At 43.5% G+C, this 19424-nt stretch overlaps 1 protein-coding gene and 1 long non-coding RNA gene across 8 annotated transcripts in view; one reads left to right on the top strand and one right to left on the bottom strand.

The window, feature by feature from the left end:
• The first annotated feature begins 5686 nt into the window (after window positions 1-5686).
• Window positions 5687-19424, top strand: part of LOC102413141 (general transcription factor II-I repeat domain-containing protein 2) — a 47324-nt gene continuing 33586 nt past the window's right edge. For 5 of the 7 annotated variants that reach the window (XM_025275683.3, XM_025275682.3, XM_006057058.4 and 2 more), the window contains exon 1: window positions 5689-6016. The gene's annotated coding sequence lies outside the window, so the exon portion shown is untranslated. Of the gene's footprint in view, window positions 6017-19424 lie in introns of all 7 variants that reach the window. The other 2 variants (XM_025275684.3, XM_045164330.1) reach the window with 2 other exon arrangements.
• Window positions 13692-15056, bottom strand: LOC123331652. Its single transcript, XR_006548415.1, has 2 exons — window positions 14740-15056; window positions 13692-13763 (listed from the first exon to the last, which is right to left on the bottom strand). It is a non-coding gene; the product is annotated as an uncharacterized LOC123331652 (long non-coding RNA).

Here is a 19424-nt window from a genome sequence, read left to right as displayed (position 1 = left end):
CTAGGTTTAAACATGCTTACTAGCATTTCGTGTTTTTCCTTTACTGAGAATTGTCTATTCATATTCTTGGTGACATTTCTATTGGGTTGTTTGTCTTACCAATTTATAGAAATGACTGATATATTTTGCATAGAAATTGTTATGTGTTGAAATGTGTTGAAAATTTTTCTTATTTTTTTAATTTATGGTGTCTTTTGTCCTATACAATTTCATTTTCTTGTAGTTACTTTTACTAAATTTATCATTTCGAGCTTTTGCTTACTATGTCTTGTTTAGGAAAAGTACTACCCAAGAAAATAAGGATATTCTGTAATATTTGTAAAGCTCTTAATGTAACACTTGTACTTGGAGTTGATTTTTATGAGTGGTGTGAGACTAGACTGCATAATTCTTCTTTCAAACAGATATCTCACTGTCCCCAAATTATTGGCTATTAACAGACTTTATCTGAAGATCTGAAATGCCATTTATAACATATGATAAATTTCCTTATACACTGGTCAATTTCTGAACTCAATTTTTGTTTCTACTAATTTATTCTCAACTAACATGACGTTTCGCCTGCTACAGCTTTACAATATGCTCTTTTATTCAATCAAATCCCTCTTCTTTGTTCTTTTACAAAATTGCCTTTGCTATTCATAACATTTACTCTCATATAAATTTTAAAATCATCTTGCCAAGTTGCATTAAAAAATCCCACTGGGATTTTTTTTTAATTGGAGTTGCATTAAATTCATGAGCTAATTTAGAGAAATTAACTAGAAGAAATGGCATTTTTACAATCTTGAGTCTTCCCGTGTCACATAAATGTGGTATACTTTAATATTTCCATTGGGTTCAGCCATCTCCTTGATGAATTCAGCTCACTACTTGGGGATAAATTCTTCTTTCAATTTTCTAAGAAAAGGGTACTTCCAACTTTTTAGGGCATTAGTCTTCAAATTATTTTGATTATGCATCCCTATGGGAAAAATTGGTAAGCATGAGAAAATATATAAAAGTTATTTGCATATGAAAGTTATGATCAACCTAGACAGCATATTAAAAAGCAGAGACATTACTTTGTCAACAAAGGTCCATCTAGTCAAGGCTATGGTTTCAGTGGTCATGTATGGATGTGAGAGTTGAACTACAAAGAAAGCTGAGCGCCAAAGAATTGATGCTTTTGAACTGTGGTGTTGGAGAAGACTCTTGAGAGTCCCTTTGGACTGCAAGGAGATCCAACCAGTCCATCCTAAAGGAGATCAGTCCTGGGTGTTCATTGGAAGGACTGATGTTGAAGCTGAAACTCCAATACTTTGGCCACCTGATGCAAAGAGCTGACTCATCTGAAAAGACCCTGATGCTGGGAAAGATTGAGGGCAGGAGGAGACGGGGACAACAGAGGATGAGATGGTTGGATGGCATCACTGACTCAATGGACATGGGTTTGGGTGGACTCCGGGAGTTGGTGATGGACAGGGAGGCCTGGTGTGCTGCGGTTCATGGGGTCACAAAGAGTCAGACATGACTGAGTGACTGAACTGAACTGATACTAATATGAAGTTTATGAAATATACAAGGAAATTATTTAAATAATGATATAAAGATTAAATAAACAATAATTTAAAAACAAATGTCTTATTTATTTTAGCTAAATTTCCACTTCTTTTCTACATATTGTTGTTGTTGCGTCACTAAGTCATGCCTGACTATTTTGCCACCCCATGGACTGTAGCCTGCCAGGCTCCTCTGTCCATAGAATTCTCCAAGCAAGAGTGGAGTGGGTTGCCATTTCTTTCTCCAGGGGATCTTCCCAATCCAGGGACTAAACCCACATGTCTTGTATTGCAGGCAGATTCTTTATCACTGAGCCACCAGAGAAGCCTGAAGCTCTTGATATACAGGTTAAGTTTTAAATCAATCATTATTATTCACTAGCTCCAGATTTGAGATTTCACCAGCTCACTACAACTCACAGGTAAATTTAAAAGCATTACTCACCCTATTTTCCCTGATCATTTGCAGACAGAGCAGAATGGCAAAAAAAAAAAAAAAGTTGTTTTGCCTGCCACACACGTTCCAGGCTGAGGTAGAATAGGGTGGCACCAGCTCTTACACCGTAAACGTGTCCTTTTCCTAGTCTAACGCCACACTTTCCACATTTTTTTTTTTTTATGATTTTGCTATTTAAAATGGTCCTCAAACTGTAAGCACTGAAGACTGCAATGAGCGTTAGGTAGAAAACACTTTGTGTTAGCTAAGCTTCCTTCCTTCACAGTACTGTTGGCCCTGAATTCAACTCACGAACGAATCTACAAAATATATTAAATACGGTGTCTTTAAACAGACACACACATAAAATAATGTTTAATAGTGCCACAATGGCACCCCACTCCAGTACTCTTGCCTGGAAAATCCCATGGACAGAGGAGCCTGATAGGCTGCAGTTCATGAGGTCGCTAAGAGTTGGACACGACTGAGTGACTTCACTTTCACTTTTCAGTTTCATGCATTGGAGAAGGAAATGGCAACCCACTCCAGTGTTCTTGCCTGGAGAATCCCAGGGATGGGGAAGCCTGGTGGGCTGCCATCTATGAGGTTGCACAGAGTCGGACATGACTGAAGTGACTTAGCAGCAGCAATAGCAGCAAAAATGTGAAGAGGCTGGCAGAACCCTGTTTGCGAAGACTTTACAGGCCATGACTCTTCTGAATAACGAAGAATCAACATACCACGGGATTTTCAAACATCGCTTTTAAAAATATCATAAAGCAGGTACCATCTCAGCTAATCGCTAGTTATCTTTACCTTGGAAGGGCAGCTTTTTTTAAATAGCATCTCCTAGGAAGCATACCCTTGCTGCTGCTGCTGCTGCTGCTGCTGCTGCTAAGTTGCTTCAGTCATGTCCAACTCTGTGCGACCCCATAGACGGCAGCCCACCAGGCTCCCCTGTCCCTGGGATTCTCCAGGCAAGAAAACTGGAGTGAGTTACCATTTCCTTCTCTGATGCATGAAAGTGAAAAGTGAAAGTGAAGTTGCTCAGTCATGTCTGACTCTTAGCAACCCCATGAACGGCAGGCAGCCTACCAGGATCCTCCATCCATGGGATTTTCCAGGCAAGAGTACTGGAGTGGATTGCCATTTCCTTCTCCAATACCCTGGTTCAGTTCAGTCACTCAGTTGTGTCTGACTCTTTGCGACTCCATGATTTGCAGCACACCAGGCCTCCCTGTCCACCACCAACTCCCAGAGTCTACTCAAACTCATGTGCATCGAGTCGGTGATGTCATCCAGCCATCTCATCCTCTGTCCTCCCCTTCTCCTCCTGCCCCCAATCCCTCCCAGCATCAGAGTCTTTTCCAATGAGTCAACTCTTCGCATGAAGTGGCCAAAGTATTGGAGTTTCAGCCTCAGCATAAGTCCTCCCAATGAACACCCAGGACTGGTCTCCTCCTTTAGGATGGACTGGTTGGATTTCCTTGCAGTCCAAGGGACTCTCAAGAGTCTTCTCCAACACCACAGTTCAAAAGCATCAATTCTTCAGTGCTCAGCTTTCTTCACAGTGCAACTCTCACATCCATACATGATCACTGGAAAAACCATAGCCTTGACTAGACAAACCTTTGTTGGCAAAGTAATGTCTCTGCTTTTGAATATGCTATCTAGGTTGGTCATAAGTTTCCTTCCAAGGAGTAAGCGTCTTTTAATTTCATGGCTGCAATCACCATCTGCAGTGATTTTGGAGCCCAAAAAAAGAAAGTCTGACACTGTTTCCGAATCTATTTCCCATGAAGTAATGGGACCGGATGCCATGATCTTTGTTTTCTGAATGTTGAGCTTTAAGCCAACTTTTTCACTCTCCACTTTCACTTTCATCAAGAGGCTTTTTAGTTCCTCTTCACTTTCTGCCGTAAGGGTGGTGTCATCTGCATATCTGAGGTTATTGATATTTCTCCCGGCAATCTTGATTCCAGCTTGTGCTTCTTCCAGTCCAGCGTTTCTCATGATGTACTCTGCATATAAGTTAAATAAGCAGGGTGACAATATACAGCCTTGACGTACTCCTTTTTCTATTTGGAACCAGTCTGTTGTTCCATGTCCAATTCTAACTGTTGCTTCCTGACCTGCATATAGGTTTCTCAAGAGGCAGGTCAGGTGGTCTGGTATTCCCATCTCTTTCAGAATTTTCCACAGTTTATCGTGATCCACACAGTCAAAGGCTTTGGCATAGTCGATAAAGCAGAAATACATGTTTTTCTGGAACTCTCTTTTTCTATGATCCAGCGGATGTTGGCAATTTGATCTCTGGTTCCTCTGCCTTTTCCAAAACCAGCTTGAACATCTGGAAGTTCACAGTGCACTATTTCAAATCCTGAAAGATGATGCTGTGAAAGTGTTGCACTCAATATGCCAGCAAATTTGGAAAACTCAGCCGTGGCCACAGGACTGGAAAAGGTCAGTTTTCATTCCAATCCCAAAGGCAATGCCAAAGAATGCTCAAACTACTGCACAATTGCACTCATCTCACACACTACTAAAGTAATGCTCAATACCCTTGTTGCTGCTGCTAAGTCACTTCAGTCGTGTCTGACTCTGTGCAACCCCATAGACGGCAGCCCACCAGGCTCCCCCATCCCTGGGATTCTCCAGGAGAGAACACTGGAGTGGGTTGCCATTTCCTTCTCCAGTGCATGAAAGTGAACCGTTAAAGTGAAATCGCTCAGTTGTGTCTAACTCTTTGCGACCCCACAGACTGCAGCCTACCAGGCTCCTCCTTCCATTGGCTTTTCCAGGCAAGAGTACTGGAGTGGGGTGCCCTTGTTAGCCACTCACAAAAAAAAAGTTCAGGGAATTTGGGACACTTGCCTTTCTGCAAAAGAAAATGCGTATTAGAACTCCAAGACAGTAAAGAAAAAGGAATGAGAACAGGGTCTTCAATTGTGTCTAAATAGTCCTTTAAAATAGGGCATGCTACGTAAATCTGAGCAATGGGTAAACGGTTTCTATTACCCTATTCTTTTGCAGTCCGTGGGGTCTTAAGAGTCGGACACGACTTAGCGACTGACAACAGCAGCAACTCTCCTTTTGGCATATTTAAAATAAAAATATAACCGACTTTGATTAAACAGCACTAAAGTAATGCTTGACTATTTGCTGGAGAACCAGCGCCATCAGGAGGACAGCTCTCGACTCCTTAGTAATGTCATTGAATGAGTGAGTGAGGTCACTCTGTCGTGTCCGACTCTTAAGACTCCGTGGACTGTAGCCCACCAGGCTCCTCCGTCCATGGGTTTCTTCAGGCAAGAATACTGGAGTGGGTTGCCATTTCCTCCTCCAGTGGATCTTCCAAACCCAGGGATCGAACCCATGTCTCCTGAATTGCAGGCAGACGCTTTAACCTCTGAGCCACCAGGGAAGCCCAGTAATGTCACTGAGTCCCATCAAAAGGTCAGGACACAACTGTTAACAGTATTACAATGTAACTCAATGGCTTTAAGGCAGATTCACAGGTCACTGGAGCTGTGACCTCACCGCTTAAAGCTACAAACTGCAATCATGCGAAAAAGTGTAAAATTAAATAAGAGCAAGAAAGGACGTCCACGTTTGGAGGCGGTGTGGGGGTCGGCGGCGGCGGGGGGGGGGGGGGGGTTGCGACACGTGCAGACACTCATCAAAGACAGATGGACACGCACGTCTGGCCCTGAACAGCGCGGGACTAAGGGACTTCCAACCAACTCAATGTGCAGCTGAAGTGGATTCCACGGCACCGGAAATGGCAACTCCCACTTGGGGCGCTGCGGACACACGAGTCCAGGCTGCCTTCCAGGAAGCCAGAAAAAAAAAAAAAAAAGGAAAAGAAAGAAAGAAAAAGGAGGGATAGTGGAGAGCAGGGCTCCGGCCGCCGCCCACAACGTCGAGCCTTCGCCTCCAGACGGTCAAGGCAGGCCGCACTCGGCCCCAGGCACTCCCAGGTGGCCCAGCCCTCAGACCCCGCGGCCGGCCGGGCGCTGCCCGCCGGCGGGGACCTCAGGTGCGTATCCCGCCCCCGCCGCAGCCGCCATTAAGAGCGGGTGCTTTGCTTGGAACTTTCTCGTCCTGCAGACCTGGCGGAGGGGAGGTCTGGGGAGGCTACCCGCCCAGTCGCGCGCTGCGAGCGCCCCCTCCTCAGGCGGCCCGACGGGCCTCCCGAACCGGTTCCCGGCGGGCAGGGCCCAAGGAGTGGGGGTGGGGCGGGAAAGCCCAGGCGCGGGGGCAACGGTCGCACGCACGGAACGCGCATCCCTCTCCCTTCTGATTGGCTGAGCGGTGGTGGTGGGGGCGGGTGCTTGCCGGTCTGGACGCTAGGGCCTGATGCTCCGGAGGTCACGCTCCGGCGGTCGTACGCGGGGATACTGCGCTACGTGCGGAAGTGCGTGATTGGTTAGGTGGTGGGGGCGGGTTAGCCGCTGTTGCCTGGTAACTGCGTCCAGCTCCCCGGCGCAGGCGTCCGGATCCCTTGCCTCCTGTCGCGCGCGTTGACGAGTGCTGCGCGACGTGGGTTTTGTCGTGGGTGTGGTCAGTGGGTTAGCCACCCGCGGCCGGCTTGTGAGCAGAAAACCAATCCAGAGGCCGGAAGAAGAGTCTCTGGTCCTGAACTACACTCCGTCACGGTTATGATTTAGACGTAAAGGAGAAAAAAGGCTTGGAGGGCTTTCCCCGTCCTTAAAACCCAAGCCTTGCTGTTTAATAGCAGCTTTATTGACACTCCATGAAATTCGCCTTTAAAAGTGTGTAGTTTAGTGTGTTTGAGGTGCTAAATCGCTTCAGTCGTGTCAATTCAACGACCCAATGGAGCCCGCCAGGCTTCGCTGTCCGTGGGATTTCCCAAGCAAGAATACTGGAGTGGGTTGCCATCTCCAGGAGATCTGCCCGACCCAGGGATCGAACCCATGGCTCTTGGCCTCCTAGGCGGGTTCTTGACCACTAGCACCACCTGGAAAGCCCTGTATAGTTCAGTCATTACTGTTCATTCACAGTTACGCAGCCATCACCACTAATTCCAGAACAGTTCAGTTCAGTTCAGTTGCTCAGCCGTGTCCGACTCTTTGGGACCCCATGAATCGCAGCACGCCAGGCCTCCCTGTCCATCACCAACTCCTGGAGTTTACCGAAACTCTCATGTCCATCGAGTCGGTGATGCCATCCAGCCATCTCATCCTCTGTCGTCCCCTTCTCCTCCTGCCCCCAGTCCCTCCCAGCATCAGGGTCTTTTCCAATGAGTCAACTCTTCTCATGAAGTGGCCAAAGTATTGGAGTTTCAGCCTCAGCATCAGTCCTTCCAATGAATACCCAGGACTGATCTCCTTTAGAATGGACGGGTTGGATCTCCTTGCAGTCCAAGGGACTCTCAAGAGTCTTCTCCAACACCACAGTTCAAAAGCATCAATTCTTGGGCGCTCAGCTTTCTTCACAGTCCAACTCTCACATCCATACGTGACTACTGGAAAAACCATAGCCTGGACTAGACGGACCTTACATTTTCATCACCCCAAAAGAAATGCTGATCCATTAAGACAGTCGTTCCCCTTTCCCACCCCAGCTGTGGACACTGCCAATATTCATTCTGTCCCTATGTCTCTGACATTCCAAACAGTTCTTGTTCCAGATCGTTCCTAAGCACAGAATCATCAAAGAATCTTTGGGATCTAGCTTCATTCATTCATTCCTTCTTATGGATGACTAATAATCCATTGTATGGGTATACCACATTTTCATTTTCTGTCAAATGATGAATTTTTTAAAATTTTTTCCACTGTTTGGCTATTATGAATATTGCAGTGAGCAGCCATGTTCACGTTTGTGTGTGTGTGGACGTTTGTTTTCAACTCTTGAGCACCTGCCAAGGAGTGGAATTGCTGGGCCAAAAATGTCACCGTTTAGTTTCCTGCTGCAGATATGTAGATACAAGATTGGGAATTGGGCAACTGGGTATTGCTCACAGCTCCAAGTGAAGAACTGAGCAGGCTCTTCTCCCTTCCTATATTTGGAGAGGAAGGTTTGGTCTGCGTGACCGGCCACCTTGCCTTCAGAGGACACAGGGCGTGGCACCAGGCAGCTGCAGGTGTCAGTCCATTTGCAGTGGGTCCCTGTTCTTCCTGCCTTCCTGTTATTTAGCCCCAGGGTTTGCTGCCCAGAGCTCTGGGTCTTTGCCCACACCTGCAGCCTGGATGGTCTCTTCGCTTTTTCTCAGGCTTTAGAACTTGCTCACATGCTTTCATTGTCATCCTGGACGTTGTTGACTCAGCAGCCTAGACCATTTCCGGGGCATCTGGCTCCCATTTTGCCTTTATCACCTGCTATTCTGCTGTGTCTTTGCTGCTGTGTCTCACTCCAGAGCACAGGGTGTGGATTTTACTCACTTTTGTTTCCCCCTGTCCTTCCTGTCAGCAGTATATGTTTTCATACAGCTGGTGTGCATTACATTTTAAAAACTTTCAAGCATGTGTTCGGCTAAGCTGAAACACTTGACTATTTGTTAAGCATGTAATTTTAACTAGTTTGGTTTTTTTTTTTTTTTTTTTTTCATTTTTTTGTCATTGAAAATATGTTTTATTTCTAGTTCTTTTCCGTACTCCTTGATCCTTACAGAAGAGTCCTTGCTGTCTTGAAATTTGTTATTATTCTTTTTTTAGAATATTTTTTAGAATTTAATATTTTTTAGAATATCCCAGATTGAGATATAATTGACATATAACTTTCTATTAGTTTTAGGAGTACAACGTAGTGATTTGACATATGTATATATTGTGAAATGACTGGTGAACATCCATCACATCACATACTTACAATTTTTTTATCTCGTGGTAAGATCGATTCTCTCAGCCACTTTCAAATATACAGTACAGTATTGTTCGCTATGGGCTTCCCAGGTGGCTCAGTGGGAAAGAATTCACCTGCTGATGCAGGAGATGTGCGTTCGATCTTTGGGTCAGGCAGATCCCCTGAGGAAGGAAATGGCAACCCACTCCTGTATTCTTGCCTGGGAAATCGCATGGACAGAGGAACGTGGCGGGCTGCAGTCCATGGGGTCTCAAAGAGTCAGACATGACTGAGCACACGTGCACGCATTATTAACTGTTGTCACCAAGCTGTCTGTTACATCCTCAGAACTTACTGATTTCATAACTGGGAGTTTGTACCTCTTGACCACTTCAGTACGTTTCTGTTGAATGGTGAATAGGTACACTTGAGTTTGCAGTTTCCATTTACTGTAGACCTGGGAGAAGGTGGCACTTTAGGAACTTGCTAAATACAATCAAGGCCTCAGGGACCTGAAAAAATTAACCTTTGAAAAGAAAAATCTGGAAACAGCTTAAAAAGCAAAGCAGACGTCTGTTTCAGGATTTCAGAGTTTTGATAAATGGAGTGGATGCTATTCCAAATGATGAAAATTATAAGTGGTAGAAATGAAATCTAGAACAGGGATGGGCAAACTTTTTTTTGCAAGGGGTCAGATAATAAATATTGCCAGCTCTGAGGGCATGTGGTCTCTGTCACCTGCAACCCTGCCTTTGCGGAAAACCAGTCAGTGGACAAGATGTAAACCAGTGAGTGTGACTATGTTACAGTAAAACTATTTACCAAAATAGGAGGCAGTCTGGTTTTGATGTTTGCTTTTCATTAGTAAAATATAACATTGAAAAGGAAAGTCCTCAAAGATTTCTGGGAGAGCTAAGAGATTTGAGAGTTGTTTTAGTTTACATCTCCAGTTTTAAAAAAGCAAGAAGTTAAGCACAGTGTAAAATCTGTGATCTAAATGAACATACCCAGTGCTTTGAATTTCAATCACTGTATTGGCTTTGGGAGTTTGAACTCTGTGGTACTAGCTCTCATTGTCTAGGACTTTTAGCTTTATTAGAATGCAGTGATTTCTTTTTTTTCCTCAGTGTTCTCAAGGTGAGAAACCACAAAATTAGCTAATCATGGTTCATTAGTTTTGATGTACTATTAACGCATGATGTGTTCTAAAGCATAAAGTATAAAAGACAAAGTTCCTGCCTCCATTTGTTGTTAAGTAAAGGGTGCAAGTAGGCGATAATTACAAAACATTCATTTTTAAAATTAAATTACAAAAAAAAAAATTTAAATTACAAAACATTCGTTTTTTTTAAATTACTACTATTGATGCCCACTGATAAGATCTTTTTTGAGTTCCAACTAGTTTCATTCTGCCTATTATTTTACTCTCTGTTAAAGTTTTGGCATCACAGTCCTCTCAGAGATTATTGTGGTGTAATTACAGATTGGATGCGAGCATAAAATAAGAGCCTGGAATACGCCAGTCCTTTAAGTGGGCTCATCTCTGGTAGCTGTCAGTGTGAGCATCTCACAACATCAAGTCTGATTATATTATTTTAAAATGTGTATTTTTCATACATTATGGCCCCTCACTACATCATTGGATAATTAATGGTGGAAACAATGATCCATGTCAACACTGCAAGGAAAACTGGCTCTGAGGGACTTAGCAAGAGATCGCAGCAAGGTCACGATGAATCCAGAATTCATGCCATTGACAGGAGAGTCACCAAACTGTGGTATTGAGGGCTCCGTTGAGGGTGCTAAGTGACCAGCCAAGAGAAGGCTTGAGAGAGGCTGAAAAGTATTAAAGTTGTGGCTGGAAGACATGAACTCTAAGGACATATCTGTCAATGGCAAAATTCTAAGACAAAAGGGAAACCACCACCCAAGAGGGGATGGACTGGTGCTAGACAAGGCAGAGCCTGCCAAGGGTGGCTGACACATTTCAGAACCACTTACCCGAAAAAGTGTGCAGTGTCGGCAAGGTTGCAAATGCAGATTAAGAGTTAGAAAAGCCTCTCTCCTAAACAATTAAAGAAATCATAGAAGAAAAGAGTTCCCTCTGGGAAAGGTGTTCACTGCTTCCTCCGATGGCGTTGACCGTACTTGAATTTGCCTTTCGGTGTACCTACTTGCATTGTAAGACACAACTCTGCCAAACAAGATATAGTCTTATTTTTAAGCAGTATTCGAATTAATTGACTCAGAAAGATGATAGTCAAGAATATCAGTTTCTTTGGACTTCCCTGGCAGTCTAATGGTTGACACTTCAACTTCCAATGTAGGGGGTCTGGGTTTGATCCCTGGTGGGGGAGGGCAGCCAAAAAACCAAAACATAAAACAGAAGCAGTATTGTAAACAAACTCAGTAAAGACTTTCAAAATGATTCACATCGAAAATAATATTAATAATAATAAAGACTATCAGCTTCTTCATCACAGTTTTAAATAATGCCTCAGACGGTAAAGAATCTGCCTGCAACGGCGGAGACACAGGTTTAATCCCTGAGTCAGGAAGATCTTCTGGAGAAAGAAATGGCTACCCACTCCAGTATTCTTGCCTGGAGAATTCCATGGACAGAGAGAGGAGCCTGGTGGGCTACAGTCCAGGGGGTTGCAAAGAGTTGGACACGACTTAGCGACTAAACATCAACAGCAAGATAAAAGTTGACCAATGTTCGATATATTTAAAAGCTGATTTAAAACTCCTTGTGAGATTTCTATAACTTACAATGGGAAAGAGATTTTAATATTTCAACCAAGTAATGCAGGTGATGTGTAAAAATATAGAGAAAAAATAGAAGTGAAATTCTGTCTTTGCCAATAGATGGATTTTGCACAAGTAAAAATTATTTCAAGTTGGGCCTTACACATGAAGTAGTTTAATCTGAATTATTGATGATACAGTCTAAATACTTAGTAAAGGAATTATAAAACCCATTGACTGTACAATTTTAAGAAACGGAAATGTGTATATATTTGATGTAAGCTTAAAAAATAATTTTTAGAAATTTGAAATAGTATCAAATTTACAGAAAAATTGCAAGTGTAGTACAAAGACGTTTTATTTTTTCTGAACCATTTGAGATAAAGTTATCTGTGGCCACATCATCGTTAGATTACTGATAAACATCATAAAGTTTTATCAGTTATCTCTGTAGACTGTTCCCTATAGCAAAACATTGGGTTGCTACATTTCCCAATATAGAAAATATTGGGTTGGCCAAAAAAGTTCATTTAGATTTTTCCATACCATCTTATAGACAAACCTGAATGAACTTTTTGGCCAGCCCAATATTTGCCCATCACACATAAAAGATTTGTATCCAGAAAATATAAAGAATCTATAAACTCAATAATAAAAAATAAGCAGACAATCTAGTTTCAAAATGGACAAAAGATTTGAACAAGACATTCTACTAAATAAGCTATATGGATGGCAGAAAAGCACACGAAAAGATGCCTAGTGTTTTTAGTCATTAGGAAATTGCCAACTAAAACTGCAAAGTGATATCACTACCCACCTATTAAAATTGCAAAAAAGAATTTTTTTTTAAGTTGACAATACTGCATGTTGACAAGGATGCAGAGCAACTGGAATTCTCACATATTAGTGGTAGGGATATATTCTCATAGGGCTTCCCTGGTAGCTCAGATGGTAAAGAATCCGCCTGCAGTGCAGGAGACCTTGGTTCGATTCCTGGGTCGGGAAGATCTCCTGGAGAAGGGAAAGGCTACCTGCTCCAGTATTTGTGTGCTTCCCTTATGACTCAGCTGGTAAAGAATCCGCCTGCGATGCGGGAGACCTGGGTTCGATCCCTGGGTTGGGAAGATCCCCTGGAGAAGAGAAAGGCTACCCGCTCCTGTATTCTGACCTAGAGAATTCCATGGACTGTATAGGCCACGGGGTCACAAAGAGTCGGTCACAACTGATCGACTTTCCTTTCACTATATTCTCATATATTAGTGGTAGGAATTGGAAAAGATCCTGATGCTGGGAAGGATTAAAGGCAAAAGAAGAAGAGGGTGGCAGAGGATGAGATGGTGAGGTAGCATTACTGACTCAATGGTCATGAATTTGAGCAAGCTCTGGGAGATAGTGCAGGACAGGGGAGCCTGGCCTGCTGCAGTCCATGGGGTCAAAAAGAGTCAGACACGACCTAGCACCCAAACAACACCAAAAGTGGTAGGAATACAAAATGGTACAACCAGTTTGGAAAACAGTTTCACTTCCTTTGAAGCTAAAAAAAACAAACCAAAAAAACCTCAAGATATATGACCCAGCAATCCCACTCTTAGGTCTTTATGCAAGAGAAATGAAACCTTAGGTTGACACAATAGTGGTTTTATTCACCAGTTCAGTTGCTCAGTCATGTCTGACTCTTTGTGACCCCATGAACTGCAGCACGCCAGGCCTCCCTGACCATCGCCAACTCCCAGAGTTTACTCAAACTCATGTCCGTTGAGTCAGTGATGCCATTCAACCATCTCATCCTCTGTCATCCCCTTCTCCTCCCACCTTCAATCAGCATCAGGCTCTTTTCCAATGAGTCAGTTCTTTGCCTCAGGTGGCCAAAGTATTGGAGTTTCAGCTTCAGCATCAGTCCTTCCAATGAATATTCAGGACTGATTTCCTTTAGGATGGACTGGTTGGATCTCCTTGCTGTCTCAAGGGACTCTCAAGAGTCTTCTCCAACACCACAGCTCAAAAGCATCAATTCTTCGGTGCTCAGCTTTCTTTATAGTCCAACTCTCACATCCATACATGTCTACTGGAAAAACCATAGCTTTGACTAGATGGAACTTTGTTGGCAAAGTAATGTCTCTGCTTTTTAATATGCTGTCTAGGTTGGTCATAACTTTTTCCCAAGGAACAAGCGTCTTTTAATTTATGGTTTTATTCATAGTCATCAAAAAACTTCAGACAGCCCAAAAGTTCTGTAAATGGCAAAAGGGTTAATTTAACTGTGTTTCATCCCTACAGTGGAATATTCAGTAACACAAAGAACAAATTACTGATACAGCCCCAGCACAGCGTAGGATTCCATTTATGTGATATTCAGGAATAAGCAAAACTATGGGGACAGAAGACAGATCAGTTCTGGCCAGAGGTTGGGGTGGGGGAGTTGACAAAGAGGCATGGAGGAATCTGGGGTGTGATGGAGCAGTTCACACCATGATTTCAGTGGTGGCTACATAACCTTATATTTGCTAAAAATGTACAGAACCATACATTAGACAAGGTTGAACTTTTTGCAAAGTGTACATCAGTTTCTAAAAATATTTTAAGGAGAATTCCCTGGAGGTCCAGTGGTTAGGACTCGGCACTTTTACTGTGGAGGACCCGGGTTCGATCCCTGGATCAGGAAGATCCCCTGGAGGTGGGCATGGCAACCCACTCCAGTACTCTTGCCTGGAGAATCCCATGGATAGAGGAGCCTGGCGGACTACAGTCCATGGGGCCAAAAGGAGTCAGATACAACTGAGCAACAGGGCATACAGACACACACACTCAGCGAACTAAGATCCTACAAGCCACGCCTTGGCCAAAACAACCACAACAAAAATTTTTTTTAAGAATTCATGACTTCATGTTCAAGTGATTTTTTTGTTTCTTTCATAAACCACCCACATGCAAACATGTTACAATGCATCTTCCAGGCACTTGAGAGAGAGAAGTGAAGTGAAGTGAAGTGGCTCAGTCGTGTCCAACTCTTTGTGACCCCATGGACTATAGCCAGCCAGGCTCCTCCGTCCATGGAATTTTCCAGGCAAGAATACTGGAGTGGGTTGCCATTTCCTTCTCCAGGGGATCTTCCCGACCCAGGAATCAAACCTGGGTCTCCTGCACTGCAGGCAGACACTTTACTGTCTGAGCCACCAGGGAAAGAAGCGAGGACTATTAATGACTTACCTGCAAGGCAGGTGCACGAGTTCTGTCCTAGCCCAGGACGTGTGGTCTCTCTAATCATGGGGGTCCTGCCTTTGGAGATCCTTTTTCTAAGCTCCCTGAGCTCCTTGGTTTGCCATTCGCTCCTCCACTGCGTTCCCAGCCCCTGTTGCTCAATGAATCATCCTGTGCGTTAGCATGGGACCTTAGACAGTGTGCAGGTAGCAAATCAGATGATCAGAAAAGCACTGGCCTGTGGTGTATGTTTGGTGAGTGTTAATTTCCTTTCTCGCCATCCAACCTCTCTTTGATTTCCTTTGATTTTCTTTCTAATTTTTAGTTTTTTGGCCACACTGCATGGCATGTAGGACCTTATTGCCCCAAAAGGGACCCACCCGAGCCCTTTCCTTGAAGCGGAAGGGTGGAGCCTTAGCCACTGGACCATCAGGGAAGTCCTGTCATTTGATTTCTTAATAGCTTTTTGTCGTTGTTGTTGGGCCCACAGCTGGGCTTGTGGGACCTTGGTTTCCTGACCAGGGATTGAACCCCCCGACCTGGCAGTGAAAGCACCAAGTTGTAACCCCTGAAACCTCCCCCCTTTCTTTTTTTGAAATAAAATTCACCCATTTAAAGTATACAATTCAGTGGCTTTTAATATATGCATGTAGTTGGGCAATCGTAACCACAGACAATTTTAGAATAGTTTCATCACCCCTGAAAATAAACCCTGTACCATTTATCTACCCACCTCCCAGCCCTAAGCAACCTGCAGTCTACTTCTGTCTCTGTAGATTTCCCTGTTCTGAACATTACATATTCATAGACTCCTATAAATGTGTGGTTCCCTTGATTTTAAGGCGAGGGGGCTCATAAAAGGTGAGAGGTGAAAAGACCCTTCCTGGGAGGTGAGTAATTGGGTGTCTGATCAGAGAGGAGGCGGCCGAGGGCAGCCCACCGGGGTCTCGGAGCTGTTTGGTGGTCTGGGGCGCCCCCAGCCTGGCTTTCCTGCTCCTGGCTCTGGGAGGGCCCGCCCATCAGGCCTCGTGCTCTGGAAGCTCGTGTCGCCACCCGGCCTGGTGTATCCTCGCGCGGTCGCTGTTAACGCGGCGGTGCGATGACAGTTTCTTTCTCGCAAAGGGCGGAGGAGCGGACGCAGTCAGGGGTTAGGGGTGCAGGGACTGTTCCACGCGCCCTGTTGACTAAGGCCTCTCAGGGAAGTGACCCAGATGCAGCCGTTTCTAGAGAGCAGAAAGCCCCAGACAGAATCGGCCTTCCCCATGGAGCCCAACTGGACTCCGCTGCCTCCAGGGTTCTTCCCATCAAAGAGTACTGACGCTGCCTCCAGGGTTCTTCCCATCAAAGAGTACTGAGATGGTCCCCGAGAAGTTCTGTTAATGAAGCGGGAGTTCTCCTCTCCTGTGGCTTTGCCACAGGCTGTTAGGATGGCATCCCTCCCATTATTTTTGTAAGATTTTTAAAATTGAAGGATAATTGCTTTACAATGTGTTGCTTCCTGTTGTACATGAATCAACCATGTGTAGACACTCTCTGAAGTCGCACCCTTGCTCTGAAGTGTCCCTCCCTCCCCTCTAGGTCACCGCAGAGCACCAGGCTGAGCTCCCTGAGTTACATAGCAACTTCCTACTAGCTATCTGTTTTACACGTGATAATGTATAAATCTCATTGCTACTCTCAATTCGTCCCACCCTGTCTTTCCCCATTTCTTAACACACACTGAATGTGATTGACATCATAGCAATGCATACATGCATGCCAACTCACTTCAGTCATGTCCAACTCTTTGGAACCCAATGGACTGTAGCCTGCCAGGCTCCTCTGTCCATGAGGATTCTCCAGGCAAGAATACTGGAGTGGGTTGCCATGCCCCACTCCAGGGGATCTTCCCAATCCAGTATTCAAACTCCTGTCTCTTACATCTCCTGCATTCGTAGGCAGGTTCTTACCACTAGCACCACCTGGGAAGCCCTGACATCTCAGCAGACCTAGGGCAATTGAAGGTGAGAAGTGGAAACAGCAGTAGCCAGAAAGTTGCCCTGGGTCTAGCTTTGCATGGATAAACCAACATGTTTGTGACCTGAGAATGCGTCTGCTCCTTTTTCTGTGTCTGGGATAGTAGGCAAAATAACAATTTTGAATGAAAGTATTCTGAGCTCCCAAAGTAATAAGGATGGAGCATAATCTAAGTGAACATTCTGGTAAGTGGGAAGCATAACGTGCCTTTGCGGTTTCATACTTTGTGATATGCATTTCCTTGGTCTGATGTGCTAAGTGATAATCATGGAATCTAGCTGCTAGAGGAAAGAGTTTCTAAGACTTAACACGAGTGCCTGCTGGGTGCTGCTTACTGCTTTTTCTTTTTCAATTTTTTTTTTTTAATTGAAGGATAATTGCTTTACAGAATTTTGTTGTTTTCTGTCAAACCTCAACACGAATCAGCCATAGGTATACATATATCACCTCCCTTTTGAACCTCCCTCCCCATCCCACCCCTCTAGGTTGATACAGAGCCCCTGTTTGAGTTTCCTGAACCATATAGCAAATACCCATTGGCTATCTATTTTACACATGGTAATGTAAGTTTCCGTGTCACTCTTTCCATTCATCTCACCCTCTCCTCCACTCTCCCCATGTCCATAAGTTTATTCTCTATGTCTGTTTCTCCACTGCTGCCCTGTAAGTAATTTCTCCACTGCTGCCCTGTAAGTAATTTCTAGATTCCGTATATGTGCGTTAGAATATGGTATTTATCTTTCTCTTTCTGACTTACCTCACTCTGTATAATAGGTTCTCGGTTCATCCACCTCATTAGAACTGACTCAAAGGCGTTCCTTTTTGTGGCTGAGTAATATTCCATTGTGTATATATATCACAACTTCTTTATCCATTCATCTGTTGCTGGACATCTAGGTTGCTTCCATGTTCTAGCTACTGTAAATAGTACTGCTATGAACAATGTCATGTGTCTTTTTCGATTTTGGTTTCCTCAGGGTATATACCTGGGAGTGGGATTGCTGGGTCATATGGTGGTTTTATCCTAGTTTCTTAAGGAATCTCCATACCATCTTCCATAGTGGCTGTATCAATTTACATTCCCACCAACAGTGCAAGAGTGTTCCCTTTTCTCCACCCTCTTCCAGCATTTATTGTTTGTAGACATTTTGATAGCAGCCATTCTGACTGGTGTGAGGTGATGTCTCATTGCAGTTTTGATTTGCATTTCTCTAACAATGAGTGATGTTGAGCATCTTTTCATGTGTCTGTTAGCCATCTGTATGTCTTTGGAGAAATGTCTGTTCAGGTCTTTTTCCCACTTTTTGACTGGGTTGTTTGTTTTTCTGGTATTGAGTTGTATGAACTGCTTGTATATTTTGGAAATTAATTCTTTGTCAGTTGTTTCATTTGCTATTATTTTCTCCCATTTTGAGGGTTGTCTTTTCACCTTGCTTATAGTTTCCTTTGCTCTTTAAAAGTTTTTAAGTTTAATCAGGTCCTGCTTGTTTACTTGTGTTTTTATTTCTGTTACTGTAGGAGGTGGATCATAGAGGATCTTGCTTTGATTTATGTCAGTGAATGTTCTGCCTATGTTTTCCTCTAAGAGTTTAGTAGTTTCTGGTCTTACATTTAGGTCTTTAATCCATTTTGAGTTTATCTTTGTGTATGGTGTTAGGAAATGTTCTAATATCATTGTTTTACATGTAGCTGTCCAGTTTTCCCAGCACCAACTTATTGAAGAGGCTGTCTTTGCCCCATTGTATAGTCTTGCCTCCTTTGTCAAAAATAAGGTACCCGTAGGTGCGTGGGCTCATTTCTGGGCTTTCCATCTTGTTGCATTGGTCTGTGTTTCTGTTTTGTGTCAGCACCGTACTGTCTTGATGATTGTAGCTTTGTAGTATAATCTGAAGTCAGGAAGGTTGATTCCTTCAGCTCCATTCTTCTTTCTCAGGACTGGTTTGGCTATTCAGGGTGTCATTTGTGTTTCCATATGAATTGTGAAATTTTTTGTTCTGGTTCTGTGGAAAATGTCACTGGTAATTTGATAGGGATCACACTGAATCTGTAGATTGCGCTTGGGAGTATAGTCATTTTCACAATATTGATTCTTCCTACACAGGAACATGGAATATCTCTCCATCTGTTTATGTCATCTTTGATTTCTTTCATTAGTGTCTTATAATTTTCTGTGTACAGTTCTTTTGTCTCCTTAGGTAAGTTTATTCCTAGATGTTTAATTCTTTTTGTTGCAGTGGTGAATGGGATTGATTCCTTAATTTCTCTTTCTGACTTTTCATTGTTAGTATATAGAAATGCAAGTGATTTCTGTGTATTGATTTTGTATCCTGAAACTTTGCTAAATTCACTGAATAGCTCTAGTAATTTTCTATCTTTAGGGTTTTCTATGTACAGTATCATGTCATGTGCAAACAGTGAGAGTTTTACTTCTTTTCTGATCTGGATTCCTTTTATTACTTTTTCTTCTCTAATTGCTGTAGCTAGGACTTCCAGAACTATGTTCAATAATAGGGGGAAAGTGGACATCCTTGTCTTGCTCCTGATCTTAGGGAAATGCTTTCAGTTTTTCACCATTGAGAATAATGTTTGCTATAGGCTTATCATATATGGCCTTTACTATGTTGAGGTAGATTCCTTCTACGCCCATTTTTTGAAGAGTTTTAATCATAAATGGGTAC

Source organism: Bubalus bubalis, chromosome 24 (assembly GCF_019923935.1).
Source record: "Bubalus bubalis isolate 160015118507 breed Murrah chromosome 24, NDDB_SH_1, whole genome shotgun sequence".
Taxonomy (NCBI): Eukaryota; Metazoa; Chordata; class Mammalia; order Artiodactyla; family Bovidae; genus Bubalus; species Bubalus bubalis.
Note: the sequence above shows the minus strand (reverse complement) of the source record. Positions and strands in the feature narration are given on the sequence as shown.